The sequence below is a fragment of the Physeter macrocephalus genome, chromosome 9 (assembly GCF_002837175.3).
Source record: "Physeter macrocephalus isolate SW-GA chromosome 9, ASM283717v5, whole genome shotgun sequence".
Taxonomy (NCBI): Eukaryota; Metazoa; Chordata; class Mammalia; order Artiodactyla; family Physeteridae; genus Physeter; species Physeter macrocephalus.
In genome coordinates this window covers 45,856,860-45,862,956 of record NC_041222.1, presented here as the reverse complement: position 1 = coordinate 45,862,956, position 6,097 = coordinate 45,856,860, and positions in this window count along the sequence as shown.

The window sequence follows — 6,097 nt, the reverse complement described above, 5'->3', positions numbered from 1 at the left end:
TGTAGAAAATATATAAAATGTAGACAGATTCCCCCACGCAGAGAGTGAGAGGGGTCTGCTCCAAGCTGTCTGAGTCACGGGGAATGTGGGGGTGGGGGCGAGGGAGAAGCTCTTCCCATCCCTTCCCCAGCCATGTGCCTGGGCACACCAAGAGTGCATGCTTATGCAGTTTGAAAGGAAAACCCATTGAAGAACATTCAAAGGAAGTAAAAATGATGAAGCATGTGCTGGCGGCAATTGTCGGTCTTTGTTTCAGAGGCAGCTGTGGTCTTAAGAGAAAAAAGCACCAGATGTGAATCTAGACAGTCTCTTCCTGTGTCAAATGGGTGAGTAAACATTGCTTCCTCCAGGACCGCTGTTTGTAGGCTGCCATGAAAGTCCCTCCAGCATCTCCCTGACAGTCTCTCAGTAGCCTCTGTCCATCTATCTGTTGGTTCACTCATTCACTCACTCATTCATTCACTCACTCATTCATTCGCTCACTCATTCATTCACTACGTATTTGAGAAACACGGAGCGGCTGGGCCCGTGAGCCATGGCCGCTGGGCCTGCGCGTCCGGAGCCTGTGCTCCGCGACGGGAGAGGCCACAGCAGAGGGAGGCCCGCATACCACAAAAAATAAAATAAAATCCTGGACCAGCTTGTGGAGTCTCACTGGGTCCATCTTTTTGTGGCTCTCTCGTCAGCAAAATTCTTAAAATGTATAAAATTTTAAATAAGTAAATAAAATAAAAAATTTTGACTGTTCCTGTTGGTCTGTATAACTGTCATGGAGTAATGTTTGTGTCCCCTCAGAATTCATATGTTGAAGCCCAAAGCCCCACTGTGGCCATATTTGGAGAAAAGAAGTGATTAAGGTTAAATGGGGTGGGAAGGGTGGGACTCTGAGCTGATAGGATTAGTGTCCTTATAAGAAGATACTTTATTTATTTTTTATTTTTATTGGAGTAGTGTAGTTGATTTACAATGTTGTGTTAGTTTCTGCTGTACAGCAAAGTGAATCAGTTATACATATACATATATCCCCTCCTTTTTAGATCTCCTTACCATTTAGGTCACCACAGAGCGTTGAGTAGAATTCCCTGTGCTATACAGTAGGTTCTCATTAGTTACCTATTTTATACATATTAGTGTATATATGTCAATCCCAATCTCCCAATTCATCCCACCCCCTCTACCCTCCCTTCCCCCCTTGGTAACCATAAGTTTGTTCTCTACATCTGTGACTCTATTTCTGCATTGCAAATAAGTACATCTGTATTATTTTTCTAGATTCTACATATAAGTGATATTATACGATATATTTGTTTTTCTCTTTCTGACTTACTTCACTCTGTATGACAATCTATAGGTCCACCACGTCTCTGCAAATGGCAGTGTTTCATTCCTTTTTTATGGCTGAGTAATATTCCATTGTATGTATGTACCACATCTTCATTATCCATTTCTCTGTTGATAGGCATCTAGGTTGCATCCATGTCCTGGCTATTGTAAATAGTGCTGCAATGAACATTGTGGTAAATGTATGTTTTTGAATTATGGTTTTCTCAGGGTATATGCCCAGTAGTGGGATTGCTGGGTCATATGGTAGTTCTATTTTTAGTTTTTTAAGGAACCTCCATACTGTTCTCCATAGTGGCTGTATCAATTTACATTCCCACCAACAGTGCAAGAGGGTTGCCTTTTCTCCACACCCTGTCCAGCATTTATTGTTTGTAGATTTTCTGATGATGGCCATTCTGACCAGTGAGGTGGTACCTCACTGTAGTTTTGATTTGCATTTCTCTAATGATTAGTGATGTTGAGCATCTTTTTATGTGTTTGCTGGCCATCTGTATGTAAGAAGAGAATTTAGAGAGATGTATTTTGTTATAGCAGTTCAAGCAGACAAATGCAATAACTAAAAGCAGTCACTGATGTGATTCAAAAGGTCTTAAAACATATATATATATATATATTTATATATACACACACACACATATGTATATATACTTCTCTGTCGATTTTCTTGAGGGAACAGCAAAAGGAGGATAATACGGCACAGCAACAAAACTAAAATCTTCTCCTGTGATTGTTCCCTCTTTTCAAAATCCCACATCTCCTGGTAGGTCCCCAGATGTCCCTTCTCCCCTTTCTAAGCTGCACTATTCAATATAGTATCGACTAGCCAGATGTGGCTTTGAACACTTGAAATGTAGCATGGCTGATTGAGAAACTGATTTTTTAAAATTTTATTTAATTTTAACTAATTTAAATTTAAAGACCAAAGCAGTGTAAAGCTTTTGCCATTAAACACGAATGTATTGTTTTAGTAGGACTAAATTTCACTTTAATTTTTGCATCACTTAATATATTACGGTTGCAGTGTGTAGACTGGGCACTTTGGGTTTTCTGGTGTTACACACGAGCGTATCGCGATCTAGTCAGCGACAATGGATTGTATCAGTTCAACTGATTCTTTTTCTGTGTACTGATATCGTAAAATTTTTTGAACATTTTATACAGACCACATGAGCTATAGTAGTTCCCATGTAAATTGGGATTGGTAATTGAGCTGAAATGCTTATTATTTTGTTATAATTAAATCAGTTTTCTAATTAAAGTAATACATATAAAGAAATTTTTTTACTTTAAAAGAAAGTTGTACTATTGATGCAGAATTGAATGGAGACAGAGAAACTAAGACTATGATGTCTTAATCTGTTTGGGCTGCTATATCAAAAATACCACAGACTGGGTGGCTTAAACAGAAAACGTTCTCACAGTTCTGGAGGCTGGGAAGTCCAAAATCAAGGTGCTGGCAGATTTGGTGTCTGGAGGGGACCAACTTCCTGGCTCATAACAGCTTGTCTTCTGCCAGTGTTTTCAAGTGGCAGAAGAGCCAAAGGAGCCCTCTGGGGTTGCTTTTATGAGTACTAATCTCATTCATGAGGACCCCACCCTCATGATCTAATGTCCTCCCAAAGGCCCCCCTCTCCAAATACCATCACATTGGAGATTAGGTTTCAACATGTGAACTTTGAGAGGACACAAACATTCTATAGCGTATATTAGAAAAGTTTTTTTTTTTTTTTAAAGACTGGAAGGAGGTATGTTGTAGATTTCACATAGAATGGCAGTTGCAATTTGCTACAGCAGAACAAAATGAAAAAGGTGTTTGTTGTGTAAAAAGACATTTTAAGTCAATAATAGTGAAATTTCCTCTCACGAGTCAAAAAACAATCTACAGGATTAGTCACCTGAAATCAAAATTAAATGTTCAAAAAATTTAAAAATAATTTTAAACAGGATTTGAGCTTGTAACTTTGAATTCTTGCGTGTACGCGTACACACACACACACAACTATTTTTAGATGGTAATAAAAAAAAACTATTTCAGTTATAGAAACTTTGTTAGAAAAATATGAGAAGCCTGAAAGTATTTTACAAAAGTTAAAAGATCTTGAGTTAAGCAAACAAAGAATTGCCCATAGAATTCAAGACCTTTCTAATAATATCAAAGATCAACTAATTCAAAATTTGAAAAATTGCAAGTACTTTTCTTTAGTTTTAGATGAATCATGTGATATGAAAGATACTGCCCAATGGTACTTTGGGTACATTTTATATCAAAGGACTTCCAAATTTATGGAGAAACATCTATTTGTGACTTAAAAGAGACTGTCACACAGAGTGAAGTAAGTCAGAAAGAGAAAACAAATACCGTATGCTGACACATATATATGGAATCTAAAAAAAAGAAAGAAAAATGGTTCTGAAGAACCTAGGGGCAGGACAGGAATAAAGACGCAAACATAGAGAATGGATTTGAGGACACGGGGAAGGGGAAGCGTAAGCTGGGATGAAGTGAGAGAGTGACGTGGACATATGTACACTACCAAATGTAAAACAGATAGCTAGTGGGAAGCAGCTGCATAGCACAGGGAGATCAGATCGGTGCTTTGGGACCACCTAGAGGGGTGGGATAAGGAGGGTGGGAGGGAGACGCCAGAGGGAGGGATACAGGGATATATGTATACATGTAGCTGATTCACTTTGTTTTAAAGCAGAAACTAACACACCATTGTAAAACAATTATACTCCAATAAAGATGTTTAAAAAAAATGTTTATGGTGTAGATATTTAAAAATCTTTCCCGTCTGTCAAAGGAGAGCTTCCGCCAAATAAAGATTATTTTCTATCATAATGGATAGTGTTCCAGCTACAGTAGGTCAAAAGTTTGGATTCACTGTAGTTTAACATGAGAGATGGATGGTTCTCTTATTGCTGAATTCTACTGTATGGTGTTGACAGTGTTGAACTTTATCTGAGCCCTGTGTTCCTGGAAAAGGCTACTGTAAAGGACCCCTGTTGTCACACATTCTGAGATGACTTACCTCCACCCTCCTCAATGACTAGGACTCCTTTATTACCTGTCTCTATAACCCCCTTTGCTTTCTCTGAGGGAAAATAAATAAATGTGTTCTTTTTCCTCCAAAGAAAAAGAAAGGGGCCTTAATTCTTTTCCTTCATAATGAAATGTCACAAAAATTTACTGAAAGATATAAAACTCTTCAATATCCAAAGGGTAGTACTCCACTGCATCTTCATCCAATAAGATTTGGCATTTCTATTAACGAGAATCATTTGCATTTTATTATACCTCCAGAAGTTAACTTCTATCTCTACAGAATGTAAAATAGTCAAAGACAGTGGAAGGCACAGACCTCTTCAGAATCAGATAACCCTAGAAAGTTCCTCTAAATACTTAGCATTCTTTTGAAAAGACACTCAATAGTCTTTTTGCCCATTACAAAAATTTTCACAATTTTTTCTAGCATGTTTAAATTGTGTGGATTTAAAATCTGCAAGGCAAAATTCTGTATACCAAGAACTTGGTAGAGAATATAAACATCAACTGTCTACTATCCAGTAGTTAGCAAATAAGAGAAATTTTATATAATCTCTCTCTAAATATATGTATATATATATTTACACACATACATACCTACATAGGGATACTTAGACAAAAAAAAAAAAAAAAGCATTCCATTCATTTTTCTCAAAGACAGATAACCTAGACTTGAGCTTTGGAGCTAGACGGGCTTCCCCCAGAGTGTTCTGTGTCTGGAGCACAGTGTTTCAGTCCCTGTAGAAATATGTTTACTAACCTATATCCTCAGTTCACACCTAGGAACATCACTAGAAGCAAACATACAAAATTGACATTATGTGACTTGTAGGGATGTCTTGCGCTAAGATGCACACTTGGATCCAGCTGCCAATGCCTTCAGCCCTATCTATTCCATCCCTGAAAGACTTTAAATGCAAGCAGAAGACTCCCATACCTCTCCATTTAAGCTCCCACCACAGGGAAGGGCATGTTCCCCTTGTCTGTCTTTTCCAAGAATTCCTGTGAATCATAATTTCTGAGGATGGGGGCCCAGCATCAGTATTAAAGATCCCAGTTGATTTTAATTGGTATTAAAGGATGAACAATGTTGCATTTAGATTGTAAAACTTCTCTGAGAACAAAGGTTTCTTTGTTACCCTTAATCAGGACATATTCTATAAAGCTAAGAAAGTGTGATTTGATCAAGGGGAGAGTTATAAGATATTAGAGTTAAAGGGAATTTGTGGTCCAAAAGGGACAAGGGACTTGTCCAAAGTTAATCGTCCACTCAGTGGTAGAGCCAAGAATAGTTGGTGTGGTAGGCAGAATTTTAAGGTGGTGCCTATGACCTTTGCTCCTTGGTGTCATTTCTGTGACATGACACAAGAGACATTACCCGAGTGGGCTTAATGTCATCCCAGGAGCCCTTTAAAAGCAGAGCAGTTTCTCCAGCTAGTGGCAGGAGAAGACATCAGGAAAATTGAAGTATGAGGCAGTTTTTACATGATGGCAGTTCTCTGTTGCTGAGATGGTGGGGGCCTTGTAGGAGGATCTTTTAATATTGTGTGATATAATAAGAAGTATATATTTTGTTTTCATCCCTGATTTCTAGCAAAGAGCTCTTAAAACCGTTAAGGGGGGGCTTCCCTGGTGGCACAGTGGTTGCGCGTCCGCCTGCCGATGCAGGGGAACCGGGTTCGCGCCCCGGTCTGGGAGGATCCCACA